The 16635-nt window shown below is 37.3% G+C and overlaps 1 protein-coding gene across 3 annotated transcripts in view; it reads right to left on the bottom strand.

The window, feature by feature from the left end:
• Positions 1-16635, bottom strand: part of DLGAP1 (DLG associated protein 1) — a 732246-nt gene that overhangs the window by 486704 nt on the left and 228907 nt on the right. For all 3 annotated transcript variants that reach the window (XM_077492513.1, XM_077492515.1, XM_077492514.1), the window contains exon 3: positions 6888-6964. The gene's annotated coding sequence lies outside the window, so the exon portion shown is untranslated. The remainder of the gene's footprint in view (positions 1-6887; positions 6965-16635) is intronic.

The raw sequence follows: 16635 nt of genomic DNA, 5'->3' as shown, positions 1-16635 counted from the left end.
TGGTGGGATTGGCACGTGGTGTCCGCATGTTATCTATATATAATGAAGGTGGAATGTGAATCTGACTACACACGTGGGATTTGATCACTCTATTTAAAGAGACTTCATGGACTTTTTTCTTCTTTTTTTCTTTTTGGACTATTGAACATTTGGGTTTTTGAGCACAAAGCCACACAACTTTATGTGTGTATTGTTTTTGTATACACAATTTGAAAGTGATAGATTGTTTTATTTAATACAATGTTTACCTAGATCAATGTTCTCATCATAAGGAACATTGTGGCAGCCCTGGGGGTTAGCACGTGGGTTATTATATAAAGTACATGTCATTTTTGCACTTTTTTCTGTTTAGCGCTACACGTTTGTATATATTGCACATTCTTTACCTTGAAATATCCATTTGGGTGTGTTAGCAGCTCTTTTATATTTGGATAGCACAGTGTTCAATTTTTTATTTTTCCCAGAACAGGGAAGTGCCTATGTAAACAAGGCATTTCCCCATTCTGCCTTGTGACATGATAGAGATCACTTCTCCCTGTCATTGGGAGCAGTGATTGCTGTCATGTGAGTTGAAGCCCACCCCCCCACAGTTAGAATCACTCCCTAGGACACACTTAATACCATGATCGCCCCCTAGTGTTTAACCCTTTCCCTGTCAGTGTCATTTACACAGTAATCAGTGCATTTTTATAGAACCGAACGCAGTATAAATGACAATGGTCCCAAAATAGTGTTGAAGGTGTCCGATGTGTCCACCATAATGTCACAGTCACGATAAAAATTGCAGATCGCCACCACAATAAAAACCAAAGATCGCCGCCATTACTAGTAAAAAAAAATCATAATAAAAATGCCATAAAACTATCCCCTATTTTGTAGACGTGGTAACATTTGCGCAAACCAATCAATATACACTTTTTGTGTTTTTTTTTACCAGAAATATGTAGAAGAATACATATTGGCCTAAACTGAGGAAAAATATTTTTTTACATATTTTTGGGGGATATTTATTATAGCAAAAAGTAGAAAATATTGTTTTTTTTTTCAAAATTGTCACTCTTTTTTTGTTTATAACATAAAAAATAAAAACCACAGAGTTGATCAAATACCACCAAAAGAAAGCTCTATTTTGACCACGCAATTGTCAGTTAAAGCGACGCAGTGCCGAATCTCAAAAAGTGCTCTGGTCAGGGAGGGGGTAAAATCTTTCAGGGCTGAAGCGATTATAGACCAAATCCAGCCTTTTTTTTAGTTTTGAATAAAGTGGGAAGGGTTAGAGCCTCTGTTAGGTTTAGGTAGTCTTCTGTGTCCTCAGTCAGGACAAAAGAAATATAGGAAATTTCTCCAACACAACTTTAAATCTTCAGTGAACTGTAAGATGCATTGCAAAATCTAACAATAAATGCACTTTACAAGAAATGGTATTTAAATAAATAAATAAAGAGAATGTCAATCTAATTAATCTAGAAAGAGCATGCCTGGCGGTCACTGTGTTTTTTGTATATCTCCCAAACTTTTTTTTAAAGGGTATTTAAAGCCGGAACTATGCACTGTAGCATTTGACACATTTATATTTTCAGATCAAAAGCACAAAATGTTCCAACATGCTGGTATAGAGCTTGTATGACCCATTTGACTACCTTGGCTGGTAAATAGTTGCCTTTAAAATGCAAAGTGAACTTTTAGCTGGCTTTGTCTGTGAGCCCTATGAGCTAGCTTCACCAGCAGGTGAAAATTCATATGGCCAAATATAGCTATTTCACAGAAGCGAGAGGTTCTGAGTAGGTGTAAGTACTGCAAGAAGAAAAGAAAAGCTAATAATTCCACCTTATTTAAATATATTGCGTATTACTTTTTTTTTAAAGAAATGTATTGTACAATAAAAGATTTTGGCATAGTCTACTGAAGGCCTGCCGTTAGAAGCATTGTTTTAGAGTAAAATGAGTTGTGTCTTAAAAATTTCAATGCATTTAATTCTACAAAAAAAATTGTTTTATAAATTATAGGATTTAAAACTGCCTACTAATTACACAAAAAGTGACCTAGATTCCTTAGCGTAATAATTAGCCACGATCTTACATTACATGTACATGGTTTGATAACTCACAATGACTTTGAAAGGTGCTGAAATACAACAATTTTAATTTGAAGTTTGTGCATCAAGGTGCCATTAGTAAAATCAAATTGAGGTTAGTGATTACATAAAATATGGGTAGAAAAAAATCATTGTATAATTGTCTATTTTATGTAGGTCTTCAGGGAGAAAATTATTAGCAAAATGTTCAATTCATCAGAAGTAGACCTTTTTTATTTATAAAAAAGAAGGAGCACAAAACAAATGATTCACAATTTTCTTGATGTGTAGGAATTGTCCTAGAGTTTGATAATGCGTCTCTGCAAAAAATATGTCCCTGTAAATGTCGGTGGTTTTCAAAACTAACCAGCTGTACCATGGAATGATTTTTTTTTAATGCCGTGGACTTATTTTTTGCAAGTCATTAGTTCTAAGCTTTTACTTATATATAGGGTAATATAGGGTTAAGTAAGTCTGTGATGGGTTTAGTTATACCAAACCAATAGCAAAGTGTTCCTGGAAGCTACTTTAACCGCTTGCCGATCACCTCACGCCAATATATGTCGGCAGAAGGGCTCATACAGGCAAAATAACGTACCTGTACATTGCCCTTTAAGAGGAGGGCGCCCGCGGCAAGCTCCGTGGGTCTGGTCGCGGGTCCCGGGGACTCAATGTCTGTGGGGATACCTGTGAGCATCTCACGAAGTGGAAGAACGGGGAGATGCTAATGTAAACAAGCATCTCCCCATTCTGCCTAGTGACAGTGTCACTGATCTCTGCTCCCTGTGTTTCGGGAGCAGAGATCAGTGACATGTCACACGTAGCCATGCCACCCCCACAGTTAGAATCACTCCCCAGGACATACTTAACCCTTACACTGCCCCCTAATGGTTAACCCCTTGACTGCCAGTGTTATTTACACAGGAATCAGTGCATTTGTATAGCATGGATTGCTGTATAAATGATAATGGTCCCAAAAATGTGTCAAAAATGTCCGATGTGTTTGCCATAATGTCGCAGTCATGATAAAAATCGCTGATCACCGTCATTACTAGTAAAAAAATATTAATAAAAATGGCATCAAACTATCCCCTATTTTGTACACCCTATAACTTTTGCGAAAATCAATCAATAAATGCCTATTTATTGATTGATATGATTTCAGCCTAAACTGAGGAAAAAAAATGTTTTTTTTTATATTTTTGGGGGATAGTTATTATAGCAAAATGTAAAAAATAATGTGTTTTTTTCAAAATTGATATTGATTAATATTTTATGGTTTATAGCGCAAAAAAAGCACAGGGGTGATCAAATACCACCAAAAGAAAGCTCTATTTGTGGGGGAAAAAAGAGGTCAATTTTGTTTGGGAGCTATGGCACACGGCCGTGCAATTGTCAGTTAAAGCGATGCAGTGCCGAATTGCAAAAAGTGCTCTGGTCTTTGGCCAGCAAAATGGTCCAGGGCTTAAGTGGTTAAATTGCCGGCAGCTCTGGGAACTGTAAAAAAGAGTAGCACATTAAAAGTGTCCGGGGGGGGGGGGGGGCAAAAAAATGAAACCCAAAGCCAGTTAAACCTCATGGTATTTGAACAAAGAGTAATTAACTGGGTAAATAGTTTCCACTTTTCACATTTAAAAAACAATGTTGAATATATTTTTGAGGCCATAGGTTCTGTACATTCAGACAAGCCTAGTGTATAGCCTTTGTACTATCTGACATATTTTCAGCACCAAATAGTTTTTCTCTTGGAGCAGCTTTATGAAACGCAAACTATTGAGTGTACCCCATGCAAACTCTCAGCACTGCTCTGCTGGAATATGTTATTCTACATTATAATATATCATATTAAAGTATTACCACAGGCAAAAATATTATTTTAGTTTTGGATAGAGTGGAGAAGGATTAGAAGGATTAGAAGGCCTATCATTTTTTGCTGTATGTACCACCGTTAAGGAGATTCACCCTCTCTATTTGTCCAGTTTACCATTATCATTGAAAGCAAAAGTAAAAGAAATTCTCTTGATTTGCAGGGATTTCCTCTCACTTCCTGTTTGGTTATGGGACAGGGGTGAAGGGAAATCTCTGCAATGGCACAGATGGCAAAAACATCTTAAAGGGGTTATAACCCTCCCTTACTCTATTCAAAATGAAAAAAAGTTTAGCTTATAGTTCTACTTTACATATTAAAGTAATTGTTCATAAAATATATACGGACAATGTACATTTGCCGACCAGCGCACGAAGATGTACGTCGACAGAATGGCACGGGCAGGCAAATGGGCGTACATGTACGTCCCTTTAAATTTGCCGCCCTGCCATCGGGAGCGCGCCGGTCGGGACCCCCGTGAGTCCAGTCGCGGGACCCGTGGACTCGATCGCCGCGGGCATACCCGCGATCGTCTCACGGAGCGGCCAAATGAAGAAATGCCGTTGTAAACAGCATTTCTCCATTCTGCCTAGCAACTAGTGACGCTGATCTCTGCTCCATGTGATTGGAGCAGAGATCAGTGTTCACTAAATGAAAGCCCAACCCCCCCACAGTTAGTAGCACACCCCTAGGAACACTTAACCCCTACACTGCCACCCACTGGTTAACCCCTTCACTGCCAGTGTCATTTACACAGGAATCACTGCATTTATATAGCAGTGATTACTGTATAAATGACAATGGTCCCAAAAATGTGTCAAAAATGTCCGATGGGTCCCCCACAATGTCGCAGTCACAATAAAAATCACTGATCGCCGCCATTACTAGTAAAAAAAATAATAAAAAATTATTAATAAAAATGCTATAAAACTATCCCTATTTTGTAAACGCTATAACTTTTGCGCAAACCAATCAATAATCGCTTATTGTTTTATTATTTTTTTTACCAAAAATATGTAGAATAATACGTATCGGCCTAAACTGAGGGAAAAAAATGTTTTTTTATATATTTTTGGGGGATATTTATTATAACAAAAAGTAAAAAATAATGCGTTTTTTTCAAAATTGTCGCTCTATTTTTGTTTATAGCGCAAAAAATAAAAACCGCAGGGGTGATCAAATACCACCAAAAGAAAGCTCTATTTGTGGGAAAAAAAGGACGTCAATTTTGTTTGGGAGCCACGTCGCACGACCACGCAATTGTCAGTTAAAGCGACGCAGTGCCGAATCGCAAAAAGTGGTCTGGTCTTTGACCAGCAAATTGGTCCAGTCTGAAAGTGGTTAAAGTAATAAAGTAGAAACATATTCTTAACAAGGTCTAAAAGAGCTTTACACAAGCACTTAGCTCTGTAGCTGCAGTTACTGTGGACTAATTCAACCTCAAAAATCATAACAAATCCTCCAAACTGTAGGCTGAGTCAGTTTCCAAAAGCTATTGCTGTTTATTTACATAAGAAGCCTGGAAGGCTGCCAAGTTCCCAATGCCAGAGAGGAGCAGTGATTTTGGTACCTCTGTTGTGAATTTGAAGTTGGATTTCTCCACAGTGCCTGCAACTAAATAAATAATTGAGCACTTAGTCTAAAAAGTTGTTATACTGATCATTAAAAAGATGTAAATACTTCAATGTCCACAGTCTAGGCATATGTGCACTTTAAGTTCTTCAGCTTTAGCCCTTAGATTTCTGCACTGTGGTCTTCATTGAAGCTAGAGCCACACTGTTGACTTTAAGTTGTCCAGTGGGGTTACTTAATATGCTGCTAAAGCAAATCCTCTTGCTGATTTTGGTTTGTGGGGTGGCTGGCTAAGGTCTTTTAGATTGAAGTGAAGTTGCATATGCAGTTTCTAAACTGTACTAATGATTTTTAGCTGATGTTGCTACTGAACTACAGGAAAATGTGTTGACAAAGCCTCTTTCCTTCAGTAATTCAATATTGTCACTATGGAGGAAGAAGGGTCACAGCCAATGTCCTTTAGATCCAAGTGACCTGTATTATGTTTATAAATTGTACAAGTGATGTAGCTCTTTCTTTCTAGCTGCCACTGCTAAACTAAGATATAATGTGTTGACAAAGCCTCTTTCCTCCAACAGCCAATATGAGCAACAAGGGCACCATCATTGAGCAAGGGGAACCAGGATCGGAGGAGCACAGGGAAGACTTTTTTTTGGATAACAAATGTGTAAATTGACACCTGGCGGTGCCTGAATTTAGGAAGAACAATTACTTTTAAAAATATAAAATACCTGACTGGTCCACTTTAAACAATGATATATATGCTTTGCTGCATAGTTAAAGATGCACTTTAAAACACATATACAATTAAATTAGTAGTGTAACTGCACAATATAGCATTTAAAAAGTTATTTTAAACACCACATTAAAATATATAAATGCCAAACACAGATTTGTATAAATAATATCTTTCTTCTAGACATTTTGGGAAATCAGCTGCTAATACTAGTAACTTCATAGCAGTACAGAATTAGTACATATTTTATAGACAAATACATTTTAAAACTTGAAGAGAGATGGTTTAGAAATGGCGTTAAACCTCTAAAAGAGTGAAAAAATGTATATTAATTAATAAATGATGCACTTGTTTTTAAATGTAGGTACCTATGACTGGGATTGTTTGACGAGGTTCTGCTACATAAAAAGTAATGTGTAAAATAAAAAACACTGGAATCCAAAATCAATAAATGCCCAAAAAAAATTTACTTTGGTGTTAGACCCTCTGTCTGGTATGTGAAAAATTTATTAAAATTATTTTTATTTACATTTTAAAACTTACTGAAATTCACAATACAGTGAAACAAATATGAATAATAAATTGTACTACAGTATACATAATAATAAAATGATTATATAATGTAAATCACATCATACCTTTTTGTCAGTTCTTCATTGTCACTAGGCTGATATGAAATGAAATATGCAGTAAAGCTCAATAATGCTTTGCCAATCTAAAAAAAAGTAGAGGAAAGAGAACTATTACTAAACAAATTATCTAACGTAATTTGAGTGAATAAAAATAAAGGTCTTTATTAAAATGGAAAAGATTAAACTGCAAAGGGCAACAATCTATAACAACTAATAATAAAATATATTATATCATTAACATTTTTTAACTGTTGAATGATTACCTTTGACTGGTAGCTGTAAGTATTTACCATTTATTTATTACCAGTATTTATATTGTACACTAATCCAAGATAGGAAGGCACACACCCACCATATGCCCTTGTTAAAACATAGCTTTTATTAGCACAACCAGTAAAATTGCGGCAAGAGAAGCTTACGTGTTTCGGCAAACAGCCTCAATCATGTTATAATGTTGTTTGCCAAAACATGTAAGCTTCTCTTGCTGCAGTTTTACTGGTTGTGCTGATAAAAGAAAATCTCTTAGCCCTTGTACACACGGTCGGAGAATCTGTCGGAATGAGTCTTATCGGACCGTGTCGTCAGATAATCCGACTGTGTGTGGTATGCATCGGACTGATTCCGTCCGAATCTCCGTCCGACCCAATTTTCCAACATGTTGGAAATATTTCCCGACCAACTGGGCCGGACGGACCTAATCCGATCATGTGTAGAGCATTTTCATCGGACCAAGTGCCACGCATGCTCAGATCAAATTCCTACATCAAAGCTATTGGCTACTAGCCTGAATGTAGTCCCATTGTAACGAAATTACGTCATCACGTTCTGAAAGATCGGATTTTTCGCCAACCTCGCCTGACCGTGTGTATGCAACAGTTTTGGACACAATCCGTCGGACTAAATCCGACGGGCAAAATCCAACGGATTTGGTTGGCAAAATCTCCGACCGTGTGTACGTGGGCTTAGAGGAAGTCTAACAATAAAAAAAAAACTTGATATTCTATTCCTTCACAACTCCATCTAAAACTACCAAAACAAATTTGGCTATTCATACACTTTAATCATTTTTAGTTATAAATGCATAAAATTCAAACACTCTTTCAAATTGTAAACACAATTTAAAAGATCAAAATCAAACAAAAAGCCAACCACTCGATGCTTCTTCCTTAGTAAACTTTATTGAAGCACAACAGCAATAACAAAAATAGTAGTAGTATATGTGGTCAAATGTAGTGCTTGTCGACTACAATATGTAGGATGAACTCCCTGACAATTGAGAATTAGGATTGCTGAACATTATAATGATACCCTTAATCACCATGCTAAAAACATTTAAAAGGTATCAAAACACTTTAGATCGGTACATGGAGGGTGCCTGGATTATTTTTCCTTTTTTGGTTTGGAACAGGTTCAAAAAACGATCAGAGGGGGTGATCTTCTGTTTCATGCAAGGTCTGGTGGATCCATATACACTAGGTTTCCACTCAGCATTATTATTATTATTATTATTCAGGATTTATATAGCGCCAGCAATTTACGCAGCACTTTACAATATAAAAAGGAGACAATACAGGTACAATACAATAAAATACAAGAGGATTAAGAGGGCCCTGCTCAGAAGAGCTTACAAGCATGCATTGCAGGATGGATGTAAATCTTTTTTTTTAAATAGGTTCAAATTAAATTATACTTCATGATTTTAAATTGATATTGCTATGGCTATATTGTTTGTATTTTCTACTGCACATCATATGGTTAACATTGGTGATACACAAAGTACATCCTGTTTCTGGTAGGATACCTTTATTGGACCATTCCCACGTTTTTAATTTCATCAATCATGCTTTAATTAAGAACAGACCACCCCTGCAATGTTAAGGGGTTGTACCAGTATATATATATATATATATATATATATATATATATATATATATATATATATATATATATATATGATTTTAATTGTGATCTATGTACAGTGCCTTACCCCCCCCCCCCTTGGATTTGTACCTATTTTTTTAACATTACAGCCTTTAGTTCAATGTTTTTTTTAATCTGAATAATATGTGATGGGTCAGAACACAATAGTCTAAGTTGGTGGAGTAAAATTATAAAAATACATACATAAAACAATTTTTCAGAAATAAAAAACTGATAATTGGCATGTGCGTATATATACACCCCCTTTGTTATGAAGCCCATAAAAAGTTCTGGTGCAACCAATTACCTTCAGAAGTCACATAATTAGTGGAATGATGGCAGGGTGGCCAGAAGAAAGCCATTACTTTCAGCAAAAAAGAAAATGGCACATTTTGAGTGTGTGAAAATGCATGTGGGAGACTCCCAAAATGTATGGAGGAAGGTGCTCTGGTCTGATGAGACTAAAATTGAACTTTTTGGCCATCAAAGAAAATGCTTTGTCTGGTGCAAACCCAACACATCACATCATCCAAAGAACATCAGTGAAACATGGTGGTGGCAGCATCATGCTGTGGGGATGTTTTTCAGCAGTTGGGACTGGGAAACTGGTCAGAGTTGAGGGAAAGATGGATGGTGCTAAATACAGGGATATTCTTGAGAAAAACCTGTACCACTCTGTGTGTGATTTGAGGCTAGGACAGAGGTTCACCTTCCAGCAGGACAATGACCCCAAACACAGTGCTAAACAAGACCTGAGTGGTTTAAGGGGAAACATGTAAATGTTTTGGAATGGCCTAGTCAAAGGCCAGACCTCAATCCAATAGAAAATCTGTGGTCAGACTTAAAGATTGCTGTTCACAAGCACATGTCATCCAACTTGAAGGAGCTGGAGCAGTTTTGCAAGGAGGAATGGGCAAAAATCACAGTGGTAAGATGTGGCATGCTCATAGAGACTCATCCAAAATGATTTGGAGCTGTGATAGGTGGCTCTACAAAGTATTGACTTTAGGGGGGTGAATAGTTCTGCACATTGACTTTTTCTGTTATTTTTTCCTATTTGTTGTTTGCTTCACAATAAAAAAAAAAACATCTTCCAAGTTGTGGGCGTTTTCTGTAAATTAAATGATGCAAATCCTCAAACAATCCATGTTAATTCCAGGTTGCGAGGCAATAAAACACGAAAAATACCAAGGGGGTGAAGACTTTTGCAAGACACTGTGTGCTATGAATAATGTTGCAGCAGAAAAGCGTTAGATCATATGGACACTGTTATTCCTCTTGTGCTTCAATAAAGTTTACTTAAGAAGAAGCATTGAGTGGCTGGCTTTTTGCTTGATTCGGAACTTGCAGTGGACGTTTGCAGCCAGAGCACCGATACTCTGCTCATATATGCAAGATACGGCAGTAGGGCTTGGGTGAGTGTATCTTGTGGCAATTTAAAAGATATCTTGTACTAAGAATACTTTGGAGGCTGCCATTGCTTCTTCTGGAAAAACACATTTCCAGGCTGTAATTCTGATCCTCTTGTTTTAAAACTCTTTGTCATTGATTTGAAACAGGTATGCAGTAAAATCTGAATCCACTAAGACCTTGCTGTTGAGTCAGGTTAAGTCATTTAAAAAAATACCGAAGCCAGAGGATTAATTTGGGAGCTAACATTTTCAAAAGGAGGTCAACAATGGCAGCTCCAAAGTTTTACTCATGACAGGTTTACTTTAAGGTAGATAAAGAAGGAATATACTCAGCTCCAGTTGCCATGATATCTAAATACCACATTCACCATCTGTTTTGAAACATGTAAGCTTAAAATAGCGTTCTAAATTCATTCTGAATAATTTTATGGATACAAACTAAACTACTGAGTATGGAAACACAGTCTACACAACGTTTTCATTTTAAATACAGCATATGATTATTATGGTTACAAAAACATCTCTCTATACACAAGAATACCCCTTATATAAAAGAAATATGAATCCCAATAAAGCAACAGACTTTAATATTATGTAACTAGAGGCTTGCATGATGGGTAGCAAATATACAGATTATATTACAATAGGGCTGCATCCCAAGTTATTTTACATTTTTTTTTCTCCTGACTAGACATTTGCTCATTGTATAACTGTAAATATCATGTTGCTTTGCATTTGTTTCCTTTTTTAAAGCCATCTGTGCCCCCTGTGTGGCATACTGAGTCCATAAGAAGTGCAAACAACCCCACACCATAACCCTCTCCACCAAATGATTTGGACCAGTGCACAAAGCAAGGTCCATAAAGATGAAGAAAAAGAGAACGTTGGGACTTTATATGAGGTGCTGACTTAATAAGGTCAATTGCCTCCATCCCTGTCTAAATGAGACAAACAGGAGGACTGAGGGTTGGAACTTTAGATGAAGCATGCAGGTGTACAAAATTTCAATTTATTGGAAATCAGTAATATGTTACATGAGGGTAATCATGAGTAGACATAGATAACCATTGCAATTCATTCAGTAGATATACATACAGCAATTACAAATTGGCACTTAGTACAACAAATCGCATAATACAAGTAATGATTTGGTCAGGTAAAACATAATTAGGCATAAACATACGGCATATAATAGCTCTATGCAGTTTGTGGATTCATTGTGGATTCTTCAGGAGCATGCACGTGGATAAATGAATACTGTAATATAGTAACAAAAAGAATATCTATATGGTCTGACCCTGTCAAGGAAAAGAGATTAAGATGGGATAAATAGGAGATAAAATTACCTAGGAACCCCCCAAAACCACTCTCAAAAGTACTTACATTCTATGTATCTATGCAGTAGGAGTGTACAAACATTAATCAGAACCCACAGCTAGGGGTATCACTGACGGGAGCAGAGGTGGTTAGGGTGGCCTGGCACTCAACAAGGATGATTTCCAAGAAAAGACATTCCAAATAACGAAAATAGTCAAAATGACTATAAGTGCTGAAACCAAAAATAAAACATATAAAAAATATACTGGGAACTCATGAATTGTGATATACAGTGACTTGCGAAAGTATTCGGCCCCCTTGAACTTTTCAACCTTTTGCCACATTTCAGGCTTCAAACATAAAGATATAAAATTTAAATTTTTTGTGAAGAATCACCAACAAGTGGGAAACAATTGTGAAGTGGAAAGAAATCTATTGGATATTTTAAACTTTTTTAGCAAATAAAAAACTGAAAAGTGGTGCATGCAAAATTATTCGGCCCCTTTACTTTAAGTGCAGCAAACTCACTCCAGAAGTTCAGCGATGATCTCTGAATGATCCAATGTTGTCCTAAATGACTGATGGTGATAAATAGAATCCACCTGTGTGTAATCAAGTCTCTGTATAAATGCCCCTGCTCTGTGATAGTCTCAGGGTTCTGTTGAAAGCGCAGAGAGCATCATGAAGACCAAGGAACACACCAGGCAGGTCCGTAATACTGTTGTGGAGAAGTTTAAAGCCGGATTTGGATACAAAAAGATTTACCAAGCTTTAAACATCCCAAGGAGCACTGTGCAAGCGATCGTTTTGAAATGGAAGGAGTATCAGACCACTGCAAATCTACCAAGACCTGGCCGTCCCTCTAAACTTTCAGCTCAGACAAGGAGAAGACTGATCAGAGATGCAGCCAAGAGGCCCATGATCACTCTGGATGAACTGCAGAGAACTACAGCTGAGGTGGGAGAGTCTGTCCATAGGACAACAATCAGTCGTACACTGCACAAATCTGGCCTTTATGGAAGAGTGGCAAGAAGAAAGCCATTTCTCAAAGATATCCATAAAAAGTCTCCTCTAAAGTTTGCCACAAGCCACCTGGGAGACACACCAAACATGTGGAAGAAGGTGCTCTGGTCAGATGAAACCAAAATTGAACTTTTTGCCCACAATGCAAAACGATATGTTTGGCATAAAAGCAACACAGCTCATCACCCTCAACACACCATCCCCACTGTCAAACATGGTGGTGGCAGCATCATGGTTTGGGCCTGCTTTTCTTCAGCAGGGACAGGGAAGATGGTTAAAATTGAGGGGAAGATGGATGCAGCCAAATACAGGACCATTCTGGATGAAAACCTGTTGGAGTCTGCAAAAGAACTGAAACTGGGACAGAGATTTATCTTCCAACAAGACAATGATCCCAAAGGAATGGTTCACAAATAAACGTATCCAGGTGTTAGAATGGCCAAGTCAAAGTCCAGACCTGAATCCAATCGAGAATCTGTGGAAAGAGCTGAAAACTGCTGTTCACAAACACTCTCTATCCAACCTCACTGAGCTTGAGCTGTTTTGCAAGGAAGAATGGGCAAGAATTTCAGTCTCTCGATGTGCAAAACTGATAGAGACATACCCCAAGCGACTTGCAGCTGTAATCGCAGCAAAAGGTAGCTCTAGAAAGTATTAACGCAAGGGGGGCGAATAATTTTGCACTCCCCACTTTTCATTTTTTTATTAGTTAAAAAAGTTTCAAAAATCCAATAGATTTCGTTCCACTTCACAATTGTGTCCCACTTGTTGGTGATTCTTCACAAAAAATAAAAATTTTATATCTTTATGTTTGAAGCCTGAAATGTGGCAAAAGGTTGAAAAGTTCAAGGGGGCCGAATACTTTCGCAATGGCATTGTATTAGGTCATATATCCTATACTTGGTAAAGGATAGGGTAATGAGTTGCTAATGAGTGTTTAGATAGAATTCAGTTAGTGAGAGTAAGAGTGGAAGGTGATAAAATGGTGAAATACATGAAAAAATAGGAAACAATGCCACCAGAAATATTGGATGAGATGAAAACCAAATATACCAAGTAAAATAATAATAGTGAAGAGTGAAAGTCAGATTACCTAACACAAACTTATGTTCTAAGTGATCCAGAGAGTGTCCAAGTGAGAAGATGGGACCACCATGTGAGTCAAACACCCCATGGACCTGGAATCTTGGAATTCATCCTTGTTGAGTCCCGGGCCACCCTAGCCACCTCGGCTCCTGCCAGTGATACCCCTAGGGTTCTCTGATTCATGTTGGTACACTCCTACTGCATAGATACATAGAATGTAAGTACTTTTGAGAGTGGTTTTGGGGGGTTCCTAGGTAATTTTACCTCCTATTTATCCTATATTAAGCTCCTTTCCTTGACAGGGTCAGACCATATTGATATTCTTTTTATTACTATACTACAGTATTAATTTATCCACGTGCATGCTCCTGAAGAGTGGATGAATCCACAAAATGCATAGAGCTATTATATGCCATGTTTTTATGCCTAATTATATGTTTTACCTGACCAATTCATTACTTGTATTATGCAATTTGTTGTATTAAGTGGCAAATTGTAATTACTGTATGCATATCTACTGAATGAATTGCATTGTTTATCTATGTCTACTCATGATTACCCTCATGTATCATATTACTAATTTACAATACATTTTAATTTTCTATACTTGCGTGCTTCATCTTAAGTCCCAACCCTCAGTCCCCCTGTTTGTCTCAAGGTCCATAAAGACATGGATGAGCGGGATTGGGGTGGAGAAACTTGACTGACCTCAACCTGATAGAACACCTTTGGGATGAATTAGTGTGGAGACTGCGAGCCAGGCATTTCTGTCCAACATCAGTGCCTGACCTCACAAATGCGCTTCTGGAAGAATGGTCAAACATTCCTATAGACACACTCCTAAACCTTGTGGACAGGCTTTTCAGAAGAGCTGAAGCTGTTATAGCTGCAAAGGGTGGGCTAACTCAATATTGAACCCTACAGACTAAGACTGGGATACCATTAAAGTTCATGTGTGTGTAAAAGCAGGTATGCCAATACTTTTGACAATATAGTGTATCTGGGTTTGGTTTGAGGTAGGTTTAATGAACATTAAATGCAGAATCCAAACTTTATTTAACTAAATAGGAATCAAATGTTGAAATTCGGTGCTAGCCATTTTCTAGGCTAATAGGCATGGGATTTACTTTTACTAGAGCAATATACACACATATATATTTTTTAATTTCATTTGGCAGGGAGCAGGAATTTTATTAATGCTTAAAGTGAAACATTAAAAATGTAACATTTCTTTAAATAACATGCCTGGGGATGCCCTTAATCTGCCTGTGGCATCAGTACGATGTATACAACCTACTACAGCAAAACTGACATTTACAAGAAAAATAAAATGCTGATTAAATTGCCAGTAAATGACAGCTTCAGCCTCTTTACTTCTGTTTGCACACATATGGCCAGGGATTTCCTTCATCTATACCAGATCCTAGAAAAGGGTCTGGTATAGATATTAGTTTGGGATCCTATGCAATAAAAAAAACAGCACAGGGTTTCCCCCATAATTCATGCCAAGCTCTTAAGGTCTGCTGAGAATTAAAAGGCAGACCACATGCAAAAGAAACAAAAAAAAGGTAAAAAACACATGGAGTCCCCCCAAATTCCATACTAGACCCCACACAACACAAAAAAAATTGGGTTTCTCCAAAATCCATACCAGATCCTTATCCAAGCATGCAGCCCAGGAGCACAGGAAAGTAGACAAGTGTGCGTCCCACCTCCTGCACCATACCAGGCAACATGATGTGGGGGGACCATATCTTTTCTTTTTCACAAGAGAAGGAGGGGGCATATCTTCATGTCAATGATGACAAGTGCTTCTTGTCCTGGTGGTGAGGGGGTCTGTGGGCAGAAAATTGTCAGAATCTGTATGCCCCCTTAACATTAAGGGGGAGAACCTAGATACCACCCCCCTTGTGAATAACTAAGGGGTACATAGTACTTCTACTAAATTACAAAACAAATGTAAATAGTAAAACAAACACGCATGTTTTTTGACAATTCCTTAAGAAATTAACACCAAAAAAAAGTCCCATAAAGTACATCTGTCATCAATAATTTGGTCCAGTTATGTGGATCCACACCAATCATGATGCCTGACTCCAGCTTACGCACCATAAGAAAAAGAGAAAAGGCTGCCTGTCTACACAATCTTACCCTGAAGAATGGTAAGTATAAAAAGAGTATGCTGGAATAACCCATCGGTAGGCTGATTCACAAAGGTGCCCAAAGTTATATGTTTAAGAATGTGTTGGAGTTGTCCACTTTAGTGAACATCAAAATGTAATTTTACTTCAAACATATTTCACTAAATAAAGTGCATTTTGGGGCTATAACTTGCCATGTTCTCAGTTCACGAGTGATACCATTAATGTTATATGCGAAGAGGTGATGTCGAAGTCGTCCGCTTTAGTTAAAATCAAACTTCTTTATTTCCCCAAATAAAACATGTTGCGTTGCTATGACTTGCCTCAGTTCACAGGTGATAACATTGATGTTGTATGTGAAGAGGTGATGTCATCAGGTCTGATTTGATCTCTGGAAGCCTGGTGACTACATTCTCTTAATTTTTTCTTTTATTTTTGTTTGTCAGTTTATTGTAATTAAAAAAAACTACTGAGAATATTCTTAGGTTTGCAGATTTTGGAAAAAGTTATATTATTTAATTGTATTTACATTAAATGCAAATCCATTTACAAACTCCTCCAACACTGTTACAAGCCATTGGGTTGATTTACTACAACTGGAGAATACAAAATCTGGTGCAGCTGTGCATGGTAGCCAATTAGCTTCTGGAAAAACCCAAAGCTGATTGGTAACTGACAGGAAAACTGTCTTGCCCATTAAAATCAAATCCCCAAAACCGTGTTGAGCATAGCCACCAATCAGGATATTAGTTTCATTTTTTCAACAGTTAGAAAAACTAAAATGATTGGTTGCTAATGTCAATAAACAGTGTATATTTTGTTTGAGATCTAATTTTGCCCCTTTTGTTTTAGAAC

The sequence above is a fragment of the Lithobates pipiens genome, unplaced genomic scaffold (assembly GCF_037356315.1).
Source record: "Lithobates pipiens isolate NorthernLeopardFrog02 unplaced genomic scaffold, aLitPip1_a1.2 Scaffold_19, whole genome shotgun sequence".
In the NCBI taxonomy this organism is placed as follows: domain Eukaryota; kingdom Metazoa; phylum Chordata; class Amphibia; order Anura; family Ranidae; genus Lithobates; species Lithobates pipiens.
The sequence above is the reverse complement of the archived record's forward strand: the minus strand, read 5'-3'. Positions and strand labels throughout refer to the sequence as shown.